Source organism: Pseudophryne corroboree, chromosome 6 (genome assembly GCF_028390025.1).
Source record: "Pseudophryne corroboree isolate aPseCor3 chromosome 6, aPseCor3.hap2, whole genome shotgun sequence".
In the NCBI taxonomy this organism is placed as follows: domain Eukaryota; kingdom Metazoa; phylum Chordata; class Amphibia; order Anura; family Myobatrachidae; genus Pseudophryne; species Pseudophryne corroboree.
Window position 1 is genome coordinate 769,609,368 of NC_086449.1, and position 16,813 is coordinate 769,626,180.

General features: G+C 50.5%; 1 protein-coding gene across 3 annotated transcripts in view; it reads right to left on the minus strand.

The window, feature by feature from the left end:
• CAMK2A (calcium/calmodulin dependent protein kinase II alpha) overlaps positions 1-16,813 on the minus strand; it is a 339,869-nt gene that overhangs the window by 231,564 nt on the left and 91,492 nt on the right. The window lies entirely within an intron of this gene.

Sequence of the window (16,813 nt, forward strand, 5' to 3'; positions counted from 1 at the left end):
AGGAAACTCTGATTTATGGGATAGATTGACAAATGAAATTACAATTATTGTGATCAAATTCTTATCGGTCACAATGGGGGTCATTCCGAGTTGTTCGCTCACTAGCAGATTTTAGCAGCATTGCACACGCTAGGCCGCCGCCCTCTGGGAGTGTATCTTAGCTTAGCAGAATAGCGAACAAAAGATTAGCAGAATTGCGAATAGAAATTTCTTAGCAGTTTCTGAGTAGCTCCAGACCTACTCACAGATTGCGATAAACTCAGGCCGTTTCGTTCCTGGTTTGACATCACAAACACGCCCTGCGTTCAGCCAGCCACTCCCCCGTTTCTCCAGACACTCCCGCGTTTTTCCCTGACACACCTGCGTTTTTCCGCACACTCCCAGAAAACGGCCAGTTTCCGCCCAGAACCACCCACTTCCTGTCAATCACACTCCGAACACTACAACGATGAAAATTCTTTGTTCGGACGTGAGTAAATCTACTAAGTTTTGTGTTAAAATACTTAGCGCATGCGCACTGCGTACCATGCGCATGCACATTTTAGCCTTAATCGCTCCGTTGCGAAAATCGTCAACGAGCGATCAACTTGGAATGACCACCAATGTTCACATTTTAAAGATTCGCTCAACTCTGACACATTGCAGTGAAGGGAAATGGAACTTGGCCACAGGTGGCACTTCACTGCACTGTGCTTTCTGTGTGACAAGGTTACCGAATGTTCCATCTGTCACAGCGTGGGGGAGATTTATCAAAGCTTGGAGAGAGATTGAGAATGAGATGTAAGAAGAGGTGGTAAGTGGCAAATGTGCAATATAACCAGTGCATGTGCCAGGGGCGGATTGGCCCACCAGGACACCATCACAGATTCAGATGGGCCGGTCCCATATCTCCCTCAGCCAAGCCGATTCACATTCAGGCTGGGCTGGCTCACACTGCTTCCAGTACTTGCGGTTCATTGGAATGCAATCCGGAAGCTAGGCTAGCGGGCAATTCTAGGTGCCGCTAGTCGTGAAAAGTGGTGAAGCTGTTCTACCAATGGGGGACCTGGAGAAAGTTAGCCAGCCCAGCAGCATCCTCTCTCTGGCCCCGGCCAAAGGTCTCTTTAACGAGCCCGGCCCGGGAGCAGCAGCATAGCTATAGTCGAAGCCAGGTTCACTGCACCTGCTGCCGCCCTAGCTCCTGCACGCTCACTGAACTGGACAGAGCGGCAACTGAGCACTGAAGGGGACCCGGCAGAGAGGTTATTTTAATTACATTATTTGCATTATCATGATGGTGTAAGGGTTACGGCGTCGCCAGTCACAGTGTATAGTCTGGGGACTGGACAGGAGCAGAATGTACCTTGTTCTCAGGATGCCAGCTGATCAGGCAGCACTCACAGCCAGCCCTGGGACAATCTCTAATGCAAAGTCCTTCAGCCCTATAGCTGCCCAATGTCTGTCCATGATGATAGGCCTATTAATGTAATGTGGTGTCTACGTATGTAATGCGGTGTCTACGTATGTAATGTGGTGCTATTTGTGTAATGAGGTGCTATACGTGTAATGTGGTGCTAGTCATATAATGTGGTGCTATTTGTGTAATGCAGTGCTATATGTCTAGTGCGGTGCTATACATGTAATGTGGTGCTATTTGTGTAATGTGGTGGCTATGTATGTAATCAGGGGCGGATTGGCCATTGAGACAGATTCCGCTGTGCTGGTCACCTGTGTCTGTGTTTCACTACTTGTGTGTGCTCCCTCCCTGTACTGTGCTGTATGTAGTGTGTGCTCCCCCTCCCTGTACTGTGCTGTATGTAGTGTGTGCTCCCTCCCTGTACTGTGCTGTATATAGTGTGTGCTCCCTCCCTGTACTGTGCTGTATGTAGTGTGTGCTCCCCCTCCCTGTACTGTGCTGTATGTAGTGTGTAGCGGAGCGAAGGCACCATGCCCGAAGCATGGCGAGCGAACGCGGTCACTCTACGAAGAAAACGACAAAAAAAATAAAAATCCTCATGTCGACCTTTAGACCTGTCGACCTAGCACATGTTGAACTAGAAACCCTGTCGACCTTCCATCCATGTCGACCTAGTGACTGTCGACCTATAGTGGTCGACCTAAACATTGTCGACCTAGACACTGTCGATTTGATGAACCACACCCAGTGTGTGCTCCCCCTCCGTGTACTGTGCTGTATGTAGTGTGTGCCCCCTCCCTGTACTGTGCTGTATGTAGTGTGTGCTCCCTCCCTGTACTGTGCTGCATGTAGTATGTGCTCCCTCCCTGTACTGTGCTGTATATAGTGTGTTCTCCCTCCTTGTACTGTGCTGTATGTAGTGTGTGCTCCCTCCCTGTACTGTGCTGTATGTAGTGTGTGCTCCTCCTCCCTGTACTGTGCTGTATGTAGTGTGTGCTCCCCCTCCCTGTACTGTGCTGTATATAGTATGTGCTCCCCCTCCCTGTAATGTGCTGTATGTAGTGTGTGCTCCCTCCCTGTACTGTGCTGTATGTAGTGTGTGCTCCCTCCCTGTACTGTGCTATATGTAGTATGTGCTCCCTCCCTGTACTGTGCTGTATGTAGTGTGTGCTCCCTCCCTGTACTGTGCTGTATATAGTGTGTTCTCCCTCCTTGTACTGTGCTGTATGTAGTGTGTGCTCCCTCCCTGTACTGTGCTGTATATAGTGTGTGCTCCCTCCCTGTACTGTGCTGTATATAGTGTGTTCTCCCTCCTTGTACTGTGCTGTATGTAGTGTGTGTGCTCCTCCTCCCTGTACTGTGCTGTATGTAGTGTGTGCTCCCCCTCCCTGTACTGTGCTGTATGTAGTGTGTGCTCCCTCCCTGTACTGTGCTGTATGTAGTGTGTGCTCCCTCCTTGTACTGTGCTGTATGTAGTGTGTGCTCCCTCTCTGTACTGTGCTGTATGTAGTGTGTGCTCCCCCTCCCTACACTTTGAAACATATATGGTTAAAATAAGGGGTTTGTAGAATGAATAACCAATAAAATCAGAAGTAGATTAAAGGCATGACTGCAGTGTCAGTAGACACAGAAAGTGGGATATCAGTCCTTGTATATTCAGACGTACAGATGTACATCAGGGAAGGGCATTGTAGCAGCATATGCATAAAGTCGCAGGTAAACATTAACATAACGTAAAGCAAAGGAGGCCCCAACTGTGTCTTTCTCAGAATCAGGACCTCTGAGGAGTAACCCCGCCCACTTGACAGCCCCTCCCCCCCATATAGACTCTACTCCCATTAGGGCTGCTTCCAAAAATTTCCCGTGCTGGTGTTCGATCCCAATCCGCCCCTGGCATGCGCTACATAACATTTACGACAAGCTTCTGTATGTATGAAAGCAGATAACATGGAGAAAAATCTGTCCTCTCTATGGTATCTGCAAATATGTAACAATTTCCTCATCACCATAGAATTGTATGGCGACGGAAAATCATTCAGATTCAAAGAATAAACACTAGTGCCCGCAAGTATCAGCCACTGCTAACACACAGCAGCTAGTCACAGAGATGCCTACCTTGCCAGAATTTCCAGGAGACTAACAAATTCCGAAGAGCTCTCCCAGGCTTCCGAGAGAACAGACAACCGTCCTGGGTTGAATCCAGTTCTGCAGTAAAGTGGGCGTGGCCATTATACCACAATTCAAATGCCCCTGATCCTGCAGTTGCCCCTGGAAAGGATCTCCCACAACAGTGAGCTGGTTCCCTTCAAAAACGAGATTTATGGTAAGAACTTACCGTTGTTAAATCTCTTTCTGCGAGGTACACTGGGCTCCACAAGGAATTACGTCGGGGTGTAGAGTAGGATCTTGATCCGAGGCACCAACAGGCTCAAAGCTTTTGACTGTTCCCTCCTCTATAACCCCGCCTCCATGCCAGTGAGCTCAGTTTTGTTAACCAGCCCAATGCAGTAGCAGATACCAGAGACGACAACCGATCGTAGCCAAATACACCACACACTCACCGCAGGAGAGGGGGTCAGCGGCTATGCCAATACCAACCCAAAAAAGCTAAGTGAGTCAGGGTGGGCGCCTTGTGGAGCCCAGTGTACCTTGTAGAAAGAGATTTAACAACGGTAAGTTCTTACCATAAATCTCTTTTTCTGCTGCGGGGTACACTGGGCTCCACAAGGAATTACATCGGGGATGTCCTAAAGCAGTTCCTCACGGGAGGGGACGCACAGTAGCGGGCACAAGAACCCGGCGTCCAAAGGAAGCATCCTGGGAAGCGGCGGCACAATTGTTCAAGGATCTCACCCCAGTGGGCCGCCCAAGAAGGTCCAACCGACCGAGTAGAATGGGCTTTGATGGTAGCAGAAACCGGACGCCCAGCCTGTACATAAGCATGTGCAATCACCATTCTAATCCATCTGGCCAGAGTCTGCTTGGAAGCAGGCCAGCCATTTTTGTGAAAACCAAACAACACAAAAAGAGAATTGGATTTCCTAATGGAGGAAGTTCTCTTCACATAGATACGGAGAGCCCGTACCACATCCAAAGATCGCTCTTTGGAAGACAACTCAGGAGAATTAAAGGCCGGAACCACAATCTCCTGGTTAAGGTGGAAGGAAGACACCACCTTGGGTAAATAACCTGGGCGTGTTCGAAGCACCGCCCGGTGACGGTGAAAAATCAAATAGGGAGACTTATAGGACAAGGCACCCAAGTCCGAGACCCTTCTAGCTGAAGCAATAGCCAGCATAAACAACACCTTAAGGGAAAGCCACTTAAGGTCAGCAGAGGTAAGAAGCTCATACAGAGACTCTTGTCAGGCCTCCAAGACCACCGACAAATCCCAAGGGGCCACAGGTGGCACATAAGGAAGCTGAATCCTCAACACACCCTGAGTGAATGTATGGACATCAGGTAGGGTAGCGATCTTTCTCTGAAACCAAACCGACAAGGCAGAGATATGCACCTTGAGAGAGGCCAGACGCAGGCCCAAATACAGGCCTTGTTGTAGAAAGGCCAAAAGTTTGGCCGTACTAAACTTGAAAACGTCATGATTATGAGACGCACACCAAGTAAAGTAAGCATTTCAGACCCTATGGTATATCCGAGCAGAAGTCGGCTTATGGGCCTTCAACATACTTTGAACGACCGCCTCAGAAAAACCCTTGGCCCTCAGGACGGAAGCTTCAAGAGCCATGCCGTCAAAGCCAGCCGGGCCAAATCCTGGTAAACACACGGGCCCTGAACGAGGAGGTCTGGTCGTTGTGGAAGTAGAAGGGCACGATCCAACGAGAGGCCCTGTAGATCGGAGAACCAGTGCCGTCTGGGACACGCTGGAGCGACTAGAAGAAGGTTTCCTCCTTGCTTGAACTTCCGTATTACTCTGGGCAGGAGTGTCACCGGAGGGAACACATACGGCAGCCGAAAGTTCCACGGGATTGACAGGGTAGAACGCTGCTTGAGGATCCCTTGTCCTTGCTCCGAAGACCGGAACCTCGTGATTGTGTTGAGACGCCATCAGGTCCATTTCTGGGAGGCCCCACTTGTCCACGAGAAGTTGAAACACCTCTGGATGTAGGCTCCATTCTCCGACGTGCACGTCCTGACGACTGAGATAGTCCGCCTCATAGTTCAGAACGCCAGGAATGAACACTGCTGATATGGCCGGCAGATGGCATTCTGCCCACTGAAGAATCCTTGATACTTCCTTCATTGCCATGCGGCTTTGAGTGCCGCCCTGATGATTGATATACGCCACCGTGGTGGCGTTGTCCGATTGTACTTGAACAGGTCTGTTCTGTATTAGATGCTGGGCCATTGTCAACGCATTGAACACTGCCCGCAGTTCCAGAATGTTTATCGGGAGTAGCAACTCCTCCTTGGTCCACCGACCCTGAAGAGAGTATTGCTCCAACACCGCGCCCCAACCTCTCAGACTGGCATCCGTCAGCAGGACCCAGTTGGATATCCAGAAGGGACGACCTCTGCTCAATTGTTGGTCCTGCAGCCACCAGCTCAGTGACAGGCGGACCTCAGGAGATAGGGAGATCATGTGAGATCTGATCCGGTGAGGCAGGCCGTCCCACTTGGACAGAATCAACTTCTGTAGAGGGCAAAAATGGAAAGCCGACACCATGAGACCTAACACTTGCATTGCCGAATGAATCGACACTTGCGGACGGGATAGGAAGCATCGGATATTGCCCTGAAGTTTCAGGACTTTCTCCTGAGACAAGAACAACCGCTGGTTGTGAGTGTCCAACAACGCTCCCAGGTGCACCATGGTCCGAGCCGGAACCAGGGAGGATTTCTCCCAGTTGATCAGCCACCCATGGGCTGTCATGCACTGGACCGTCAGATCGAGATGACACAGGAGAATTTCTGGGGAACTCGCCAGGACCAACAAATCGTCTAGGTATGGTAGTATCCTGAACCCTTGACTGCGGAGTGTAGCCGTCATAACCGCCATTACTTTGGTGAAAACTCGCGGAGCCTTTGTCAAACCAAAGGGTAACGCCCGAAATTGGTAATGAAGGTTGCCCACCGCAAACCGCAGGTACTGCTGAGATACTGCAATAGGTCCAACGAGAGGCCCTGTAGATGTAGGTAAGCATCCTGTATGTCCAGGGAGACCATATAGTCCCAAGGCTCCATGGCCAGAACAATAGAGCGCAGCGTTTCCATACGGAACTTGGAGATTTGCAGATGCTTGTTCAAGGACTTCAGATTGAGAATGGGCCGCGAGGACCCGTTCGGTTTCGGGACTAGAAACAGCGGTGAATAGAACCCCTTGCCTCTCTGAGTCAGAGGCACCTGTACCACCACTCCTGTGGACAGGAGAGAATGTACCACTGAGTGCAACGTGTTTGCTTTTGCCGTATCCAGAGGCCCATCTGTTGTGCAAAATCGATGAGGGGGACAATTCTTGAAGGGTATGGCGTAACCTCGAGCAACGACTTCCATTACCCAGGTATCCGAAGTGGTCTTTAACCATTCCTGGGTAAAACCTAGAAGTCGATCCCCCAGAGGGAGGCCCGCCCAGTCAAGCGGCCGGCTTGTCAGTTTTGGAAGCTGGCTGACGGGCGGCCCAGACACGCTTCGGTCTGGGCTTGGCAGGCCTGGAAGCACGAGCTTGCTTCGGGTACGCCTGACCTTTTGCTTTACCTGGAGTACGAAAGGGCAGAGGGAATGTACTTTTAGCCTTCTGAGCGGAAGGAGCCGTACTAGGTAGGCAGGCCGTTTTAGCAGTAGCCAGATCGGCCACAATCTTATTGAGGTCTTCTCCAAAGAGAATGTCTCCCTTGAAAGGAAGCACCTTCAGGGTTTTCTTGGAATCCAAATCCACCAACCAGGATCTCAACCAAAGGATACATCTGGCCACAACGGACGCAGTAGCAGCCTTGGCCTCGAGCACCCCAGAATCAGAGGCCACCTCCTTAAGGTACAGAGAAGCCGTGGCAATATATGAGAGACATTGTCGAGCATGCTCAGAAATATCAGAAGGCAGTTCCGCCTCGAGTTCCTGAGCCCACGCCTCAACAGCTTCAGCAGCCCAAGTCGCTGCAATAGTTGGCCTTTGCACAGCCTCGGAAAGGGTATAAATCGCTTTCAAACAGCCCTCCACATGACGATCCGTCGGTTCCTTCAGAGAGGTGACGGTAGTTACTGGCAGAGCAGAGGAAACAACCATACACGCCACATGAGAATCTACAGGCGGAGGAGTTTCCCAATTTTTACACACCTCCGCAGAGAGAGGATAGCGAGCCAACAGTCTCTTATTTGGTGTAAACTTTGTCCCTGGATTTTCCCAGGATTCCTGACGTATGTCAATCAGGTGTTTAGAGTAGGGTAAAACCTGCTTAACCACCTTCTTACGCTTAAACCTATCAGGTTTCTTGGAGACAGTCTCAGGCTCAGAGTCATCAGCCACTTAAAGAATGAGTCGTATCGCCTCAATCAAATCCGAGACATCCACGGATGATTTCCCCTCCCCATCTGAAACATCAGCGTCAGTGTCTGAGGGGTCAGTATATGCACCGTCCTCAGAAGACGTGTCAGTTAAGGCCGCAGGTTGGGAGGAGGTAATGGCCCTTTTAGAAGACGACTTAGTCTTATGCGGGCGAGAGTGACCCTTAGATTTAGACATGGATCGGTTCAAATGCTGTAACTGAGTGGAAAGCTGATCCGCCCATGGCGGGTTCACAGCGGGGACCATAAACTGTGGTAGTGGCACAGGTGGTCCCACAGGGGGCGTCAATTTAGTCACAAGCGTGTTTAACAATGTGGAAAATGTAGCCCAAGGTGGATCTTGTGATGCCCCAAGTGCTACCGACCCACTGGGGGGGCAAGGAACCTGAACTCTCAGCTGCTACATTATCCTCCATTCAGTCAGTGACCTTACTACCACGCAGTGTGGGAGAGGACCCAACGTCATTGCCACGTGTAACAGACATAACTATGCACACAGTAATGGGCAACCCGGTACAAATTGTAGCAGCACTATACCCAGTAAGGACTCCCAGAGAAACAGCCTAAGATGGCACAGACCGAGAGTCCAACAGGAATAGAACATATGGTGACTATAATTCACAAGTAAAAAATACCCCAGTAGTATATCTTGTGAAACAATCCTATATTATCATCAGAGAAAACCTGAAACACTTGGCCCCCTCAGGTATAGCAATATAGGAATAGCACGCTGAGTGAAATACCCTGCAGTAAGGCAACCACGCAGCAGCTACATGCACACACACGTATATAGTCACAAGCGTACTATGCAGAAATTATGTACCATAAACTGCACTGGACTAGCAATACAAAGTAATACTCAGTATGGCTATATGTGATAACAATAGATATAACAAACACAGTAAGCACTGGATGTATATCACAGGGCATTTGTACCACATAACCCTGAATGTATGCACTCTTTCTTAACTAAGTCCCAGTGACAGGTAGAATACTCAAGTGTCCTGTAGGAAGCACAGCACTGGCAGTCAGGCGGTTCCACAGAGAAGGATTTGCCCCAGCAATCCCAGGAACAGCAAGGCTATCTGTAATGGCTGCTGACTGGGAGTGAGTGAGAAGGAAGCAGCTCCAGGGCGGGAACATTGCATAAATGCCGCCCTGGGACTGGGGGGAGGGGCCTCAGGTCCGGCCTGCTCCCCCTGCTGGCATCCCCACCAGGGGGAGGGGGGAATGGTACAACGTCCCCCCCTGGCCTGTGCCCATAAAGTATATCCCTAGTGGCTAGTGGAACATCAGCCCAGTAATCCGTGTCCACGCCAGCGCGTGCGCGGTCCGCCTCCTACAGCCGCGCTGGATCGCGGTGCAAAGTGCGGCACAGAAGCCCCTTACCTCCCCCTTGTCAGCGGCTCCGCGATCCGGGAGACGGCGGCGTGTGTGTGACTCACGTGAAGAGGGAAGAAGCCGGTGCCTCCGCTGCAGTGACCCGGCAACCGCGGCACGGGAGTGTACAGCACGGCTGGGGGTGATAGAGCTGCACGCAGGAAACTCTATGAGACTTTGCCTGCAGCAGCCCTGTAAATCTTCATACATTTCTTCTGTCTTTCAGTCTGTAAATGAAGCTCTGAAAAGGCTGCCTAGAGCAGCCCCTGTTAAGTGCCTGCATACTGCAAGGCACCAAGTTACAAACTGAGCTCCCTGGCATGGAGGCGGGGTTATAGAGGAGGCGGTGCTGTGCATCTTGGGAACAGTCAAAAGCTTTGAGCCTGTTGGTGCCTCGGTTCAAGATCCTACTCTACATCTACACCCCGATGTAATTCCTTGTGGAGCCCAGTGAACCCCGCAGCAGAAAGTCGGATTATTGTTCAGATTACCAAAGTAATATCACTTTAGCTATCCCAGAGTAAGTTGCGAAATATATTGGGAGAAGCCACTGGGTAACATCTAGACATCTTTAAAACTTTGTCAGTCTTTACTGTGGGTCTGATTCAGATGTGGTTGGAGTTGCTATTGCTGCTGCTTACATAGAAGCCGCAGGGACAGCACTGATATTGTAATGCAGCAGCAAGCGTCACACCTCTTGCTGCATTACTATCCGAGCTGCGTCCAAGGAATCATTATCAGATCATCTGCAACACCATCTGCCGGCTGCGTGACCCATGTGGCGCACAAACCGGCCACCGCAGAGGCTACCAAGAGACAGAGGAAATCTCTGTCCCTTGGATGCCAGAAAAACGGAGCCCGTCATCGCCCCCTCTCCACCCCCAAATTGCATCAGATTGTCAATTACTAACAGTCTGCGTCCAACGTCACAGACCCATACGCCTCCGATTTAGGAAACAGAGGGCATCGCTGTCACCGCGTGTCCATCGGGACCTGAATAAGGACCTGTGTGCAGTATTAACACAAAGAAACAAAATGTTATGATGCCTTATTTAGTGGTGATTTTGCAGGGCCGTTACTGATGGCGGCCATGGTGCCACCCTGTCAAGCCATCAGAAATTCTGGGGCCCAAGACTCGCAAAATAGGCAGGGCCCCCCACCCCCTCCTTCCCCCTAAAAAAATAAATAAAAAAATTATATATACCATACAAAATAAATATATATATATATATATATATACATACATACATACACACGCACACAGGGCCGGATTTAGGGGGGGGGGGTGAAGGGGGAGCGCCCCTAACACAGTCATAGCCACGCCCACTTTTAAACTGAAGAGAGCTCTCCAGGGAGAGCCTGAGGCAGAACGCTGTGCTGCAGCCTATACCACAGCAGCACAGAGGAGCCAGGAGAGCAAGGGTTACAGAGCATATGCCCCTCACTTGCAGGTGTGTGGGTACTAGGGCTAATAAATACAATTACTCCACAGCACAGTCACACGTACATAGAACAATCAAAGCTCTATCTCAGTCTCACTCAAAAAGTTCAGTTTTTCAGGAATTGAGAGAGGAGGAGTTAGGATTGCAGATGGGAGGAGTTGGGACTAGAGAGAGGGGGTGTCAAGATTAAACAGTAAACCGCCCCCCCTAAAAGAAAAGTCTAGATCTATCCCTGCACACACATTTTCTCTCTCACACTCACTCTCCCTCAACTTACCTATCACAGGGTGGCAGACTCTGTAGCAGCCTGATCCCGTGTAGCTCCGCCCCCTCCATTTCGTGTAGCTCCTCCCCTTTCCATGACGAGATCTGGCACTGTCACAGGAGAAGTGAGAGGACACTGCAAGCTTCTGTTGAAAAGTCTCTGCCAAAATGGCCGCCACCTCAGAGGAGACAGTTATTAAAGATACTAGAGGAGCCTCCTCTAGTATCTTTAATAACTGTCTCCTCTGAGGCGGTGGCCATTTTGGGAGGGATGCTTACAATAGAAGCGTGCAGCGTCCTCTCCCCGGTTGTGTCTATGTTAACTTTGTCCTAAGGACCTGGACGTGACAAAACGAGAGGGCAGGAGAGAACTTCCGCCTTTACAGCACCTAAATGTCTTCTTCGTTCTCCTTTCGTTTGGGGGAATTTGTTTTTTCTATGCAGCATTGGACCATAGTTGCCGACTTCTGGGCTGCTCTCTCTGGCCCGTCGGCTCAGCAGGGGGGGCGGGCAGTGAGGTGACGTGACAGGGGGCGGGCCAGAGGCGGAACGGAGGCGGGCCAGAGGCGGAACGGGGCGTGGTTTCTGGACTGCATCATTTAAGCCCCGCCCCGCTGTGTAATGCCGCGATTACCGGCATTATACAGCAGGGGGCGTGGTTACGATGACGTGATTCAATAAGAATCGCGTCATCGCCTGCCCGGACCGCCCACTTTACTCGTTAAGTGGGCGGCGGGCAGGGGGTGACCCGCGGATATCGGGAGACTTGCCTGCTCTTCCGGGGGGCCGGGAGGGTCACCCGTTTTTCGGGAGCCTCCCGGCCATTCCGGGAGGGTAGGCAAGTATGCATTGGACCCTCGCGGGCTCGCTTCGCTCGCCACGCTTCGGGCTCGGTCTTTACTATTCCAAATAGATTGTGACATGAACCCAGGGGGTTATGGGAAAGGTCCTCTTCACGAAGGTAAACTAGACGCTACCCCCTCTCCCCCTCCTTTGACAGTGCGAGAACTCGGTAATGAAAAGTGGTCGGAGCATCGCGGCGGCGGACGGTGGCATGAGCGGCCCGGGCCCTTTCCTCCTGTCAGAGAGGCCGGGCCCGGGACATCTGTGCCTGCAGCACCCCCCTGATGACGGGCCTGGGTGGCAATCACCAAGTGTGCATGAGGGGGCACTGCCCGACTCTGCCACCCACAAATTTGAACCCATGGGAGTTACTGGCCGCTTGATGCCAGGGAAGGCTCCCTGCAAATTACTCCAGCCTTGCCTCTTGGTCTACGCTCCAGGCTCTGGGCTTCATTACTCAGCCTCCATGATGTTGTGGCCCAGAAGTGCAGAGCACGCAACATCACGGTATAGCTGAACCCCTAGATAGCCTGCTGTGTTTTAAACGTGCAGCTTTTGGAGTCAATGTACACATACAGGCCCTCATTCCGAGTTGATCGCTCGCTAGCTGTTTTTAGCAGCCATGCAAACGCATAGTCGCCGCCCGCAGGGGAGTGTATTTTCGCTTTGCAAGTGTGCGAACGCATGTGCAGCCGAGCGGTACAAAAACATTTTGTGCAGTTTCAGAGTAGGTCTGAACTTACTCAGCCCTTGCGATCACTTCAGTCTTTTTGCCGGAATTGACGTCACACACCCGCCCTCCAAACGCCCGGACACGCCTGCGTTTTCCCTACCACTCCCAGAAAACGGTCAGTTGACACCCATAAACGCCCTCTTTCTGTCAATCTTCTTGCGATCGGCTGTGCGTATGGATTCTTCGTTAAATCCATAGATCAGCAAAGATCCGCATTGTACCCGTACGACGCGCGTGCGCATTGCGGTGCATACGCATGCGCAGTAGAGACCTAATCGGCAGCGTGCGATCAACTCAGAATGACCCCCACAATTCAGTGCCAAACACATACTTGCACCATGGAATCCAATACTGTCACTCTAGTCCCACTAGGGCTTCCATAAATAACATCATTATGTAACAGATGAAGAAGTACGATGTGCACACAATGCAGAACCGATGTTACCTCCAGGAGAACTGCCAGTGTGTGTTATACTGCACACATGCTGCATTGCATGAAAAGTAGAGCAGCATACCCCTAAAGAATTTTGGGGCAGATGTATTAACCTGGAGAAGGCATAAGGAAGTGATAAACCAGTGATATGTGCAAGGTGATAAAGGCACCAGCCAATCAGTTCCTAACTGTTAATTTACATATTGGAGCTGATTGGCTGGTGCCTTTATCACCTTGCACATATCACTGGTTTATCACTTCCTTATGCCTTCTCCAGGTTAATACATCTGCCCCATTATTCAAGAAGGAGCTAAATATAGAGCGAGACCTCTGGGAATATAGTGATATAATGTCCGTCAAGCAGAAACTCTGCACTTTGATGAACAATGAGAGTTTAAGGGGATATTTGTAGCGCTCAAAAAAAAAAGTATTTTAAATGCGCTTTGCATACTTCACTCTGAGATTTTTTTATATCTGTGAGCAAATACCAGGCGGTAAATGTAACGGTGCAAACTGCCGGAGATGGATGCGGGACTTCGGACGAGAATGCCCATATTTTGTAAATATTTACAAGGCAAAACAGTTGGTTTTGCCTTTTAAAAGGTCGGCGCTTTAAAAATACGGGCATTGTCGCCTTCCAGCAACTCAGACCCTGTTACAATTTTACCCCCATGACTCCACTGACTGACACTACTGCAATCCATCCAATGTGAACATGCCACATACAATACTAAGTATGTCATGAACATGGCGGTATGCGGTTACCATACCGCCTATCGGGATCCCGGTCTCAGTACCGACGCCGGGATCCCGACGGAAGTATTATACTGCCGCCGGAATACCGGCGATGTAGGTGATTCCCCCTCTATGTCCACGTCCGTTGCACTCTCCTCCCTGCCGGCATTCTAGCGCCTGGGATGTCGATGTCAGTATATATTGATATTCGGCATCCCAGCCAGCGGGATCGCATACCGATCTCAACATGACTGGTGATATTACAAGTAACCGGAGATCTGTCACTTTATGTGCAGACGGCTTTGAGGAGAATGATGTATTGAGGCCCTCATTCCAAGTTGTTCGCTCGCTAGCTGCTTTTAGCAGCAGTGCAAACGCTAAGCCGCCGCCCTCTGGGAGTGTATCTTAGCTTAGCAGAAGTGCGAACGAAAGGATCGCAGTGCTGCTGCAAAAAAAGATTGTGCAGTTTCAGAGCAGCTCCAGACCTACTCCTAGCTAGCGATCACTTCAGACTATTTAGTTCCTGTATTGACGTCACAAACACGCCCTGCGTTCGCCCAGCCACGCCTACGTTTTTCCAGCCACTCCTGCGTTTTTATCTGGCACGCCTGCGTTTTTTCACCCCACCCCCCCTGAAAACGGTCAGTCACCAACCAGAAACACCCACTTGCTGTCAATCACTCTGCGGCCAGCAGTGCGACTGAAAATCGTCGCTATAGCTTGTGTAGAAGTGCATCGGCTTTTGTGAAAGTACGACGCGCGTGCGCAGTGCGCCCCCTTACGCATGCGCAGATTTGCAGGTTTTTTTGCATGATCGCTGCGCTGCGAACTAAAGCAGCTAGCGAACAACTCGGAATGAGGGCCTGAGGCCCTCATTCCGAGTCGTTCGCTCGGTAATTTTCATCGCATCGCAGTGAAATTCCGCTTAGTACGCATGCGCAATATTCGCACTGCGACTGCGCCAAGTAATTTTACAATGAAGATAGTATTTTTACTCACGGCTTTTTCTTCGCTCCGGCGAACGTAGTGTGATTGACAGGAAATGGGTGTTACTGAGCGGAAACACGGCGTTTTAGGGGCGTGTGGATAAAAACGCTACCGTTTCCGGAAAAAACGCAGGAGTGGCCGGAGAAACGGGGGAGTGTCTGGGCGAACGCTGGGTGTGTTTATGACGTCTAACCAGGAACGACAAGCACTGAACTGATCGCAGATGCCGAGTAAGTCTGAAGCTACTCTGAAACTGCTAAGTAGTTTGTAATCGCAATATTGCGAATACATCGGTCGCAATTTTAAGAAGCTAAGATACACTCCCAGTAGGCGTAGGCTTAGCGTGAGCAACTCTGCTAAATTCGCCTTGCGAGCGATCAACTCGGAATGAGGGCCTGAGTTCATTATTTTATTCACATGGCACAAGTTGCGGGACTGAATTGAGAGACAAACATGCCCTATCCTGGAATTAACCCCAAAATACTGAACATATTCATGTACAAAGTAAGAATGAAGACTGATTTCTAAATTGTAGCCGTGTTAAAGTAGTCATTCCCTCTACACAAACAATCCAAGGCAGTAAAGCCACATTACACGTCCCTTAGAAAATCGCTGATGAAAGATATTCCTAAAGATTGTAGGGTCATTCGAGCAGGGCCCTGCCTCCTTTGTCTTCGCTGCATAATTATGCTAGCAGCACCCCTTCATTAATGTATCTGTGAATTTACATACTGTACTGACTAACTGACTGGTTTGGAGATTGAGAAAGCATCACCTTTGCGTGCAGCACGGGAGAGAGTCAGAGCCGGATTAAGGGGGGGGGGGGGTGTTTGGGGGAGACACTTTACCCTGGGCCCCCGAAATCTCTGGGGCCCCCCTTGCAAGGCCAAATTATTTTTTCAGAGATGGAGAAAGCATTGTCTCCATCTCTGCATCGCAGGCATAACTGAAGCAGCTTCCCCGGCTGGCAACTGTTCTCCTCACAGAGAGCTCTGATCAAAAGAGCTCTCTGCCTTGGAAACATAGGGGGTAATTCAGACCTGATCGCTCGCTAGCATTTTTTTGCAGCGCTGCGATCAGGTCAGAACTGCGCATGCGTATGCACCGCAATGCGCAGGAGCGTTGCACGGGTACAAAGCGGATCGCCGCTCAGCGTTGGGTTTGTGTAAAGGATCAGTTTGCACAGGCGTTCGCAAGGAGATTGACAGGAAGAAGGCGTTTGTGAGTGGCAACTGACCGTTTTCTGGGAGTGGATGGAAAAATGCAGGCGTGTCCAAGCGTTTGCATGGAGGGTTCCTGACGTCAATTCCGGTCCTGGACAGGCTGATGTGTTTGCAGCGGCTGAGTAAGTCCTGGGCTACTCAGAGACTGCACAAGATCTGTTCGTACAGTTCTGCTACACAGGCGTTCGCACACTTGCAAAGCGAAAATACACTCCCCTATGGGCGGCGACTATGCGAACGCAGGACTGCAAAAAAAAAACAGTGAGCAATCAGGTCTGAATTAGGCCCATTGTTGGAAAGTCACACATACACAGCCGAGGGAGCTGCTTACAGGAGCAGCAGCAGCTCGGCTCACATGGATCTCCTCCTCCTCTCTTGGTTAGTGCTTCATTGTGTGTGTGTTTGTATGGTGTGAGTGTGTGTGGGTATGTTGAGTGTATGTATGCATGCTATGTGTGTGTTTGTAGGAAAGCTGTGTGTATGTATGCTGGGTGTGATGGTATGTTTGCTGTGTGTGACTGTATGACACGTGTGTTGTGTATATTGTATGTATGTATGGTGTGTGTGTGTGTGTGTGTGTGTGTGTGTGTGTGTGTGTGTGTGTGTGTGTAATGCTGTTTGTGACTGTGTTGTGTGTTTGTTTGTATATGTATGTATGTATGTCTAGTGTGTGTTGTGCATATGTGATACCCTGTGTGGGTATCCCTGCTGCATGTCCTGCAGCCCTAATGGCAGCCAGGACTTCCTGAGAGACTTTTTGAGTGGCAGGCACTTTTAGGGTTAAAACCCCTCCCCTGGTGCCTGTAACAGATGGAGCATTAGGACCCAGTGCCGGTCGCCGGATGCCAGAGAGCGGGAAGC